This window comes from Bison bison, unplaced genomic scaffold (assembly GCF_000754665.1).
Source record: "Bison bison bison isolate TAMUID 2011002044 unplaced genomic scaffold, Bison_UMD1.0 scf7180017864468, whole genome shotgun sequence".
Taxonomy (NCBI): domain Eukaryota; kingdom Metazoa; phylum Chordata; class Mammalia; order Artiodactyla; family Bovidae; genus Bison; species Bison bison.
The window spans coordinates 4,398,145-4,398,751 of record NW_011495029.1 but is presented as its reverse complement, the minus strand read 5'-3'; positions in this window follow the sequence as shown (position 1 = coordinate 4,398,751).

Below are 607 nucleotides of genomic sequence, written 5' to 3'. Positions count from 1 at the left end.
AGACAGGTCTGGCTCTTTGCGACCCCATGAATCACAGCACGCCAGGCCTCCCTGTGCATCACCAACTCCCAGAGTTCACTGAGACTCACATCCATCGAGTCAGTGATGTCATCCAGCCATCTCATTCTCTGTCGTCCCCTTCTCCTCCTGCCCCCAATCCCTCCCAGCATCAGAGTCTTTTCCAATGAGTCAACTCTTCGCATGAGGTGGCATGGTTCTATGAAGACCTACAAGACTTTTTAGAACTAACATCCAAGAAAGATGTCCTTTTCATTATAGGGGACTGGAATGCAAAAGTAGGAAGTCAAGAAACACCTGGAGTAACAGGCAAATTTGGCCTTGGAATACGGAATGAAGCAGGGCAAAGACTAATAGAGTTTTGCCAAGAAAATGCACTGGTCATAACAAACACCCTCTTCCAGCAACACAAGAGAAGACTCTATACATGGACATCACCAGATGGTCAACACCGAAATCAGATTGATTATATTCTTTGCAGCCAAAGATGGAGAAGCTCTATACAGTCAGCAAAAACAAGACCAGGAGCTGACTGTGGCTCAGACCATGAACTCCTTATTGCCAAATTCAGACTTAAATTGAAGAAAGT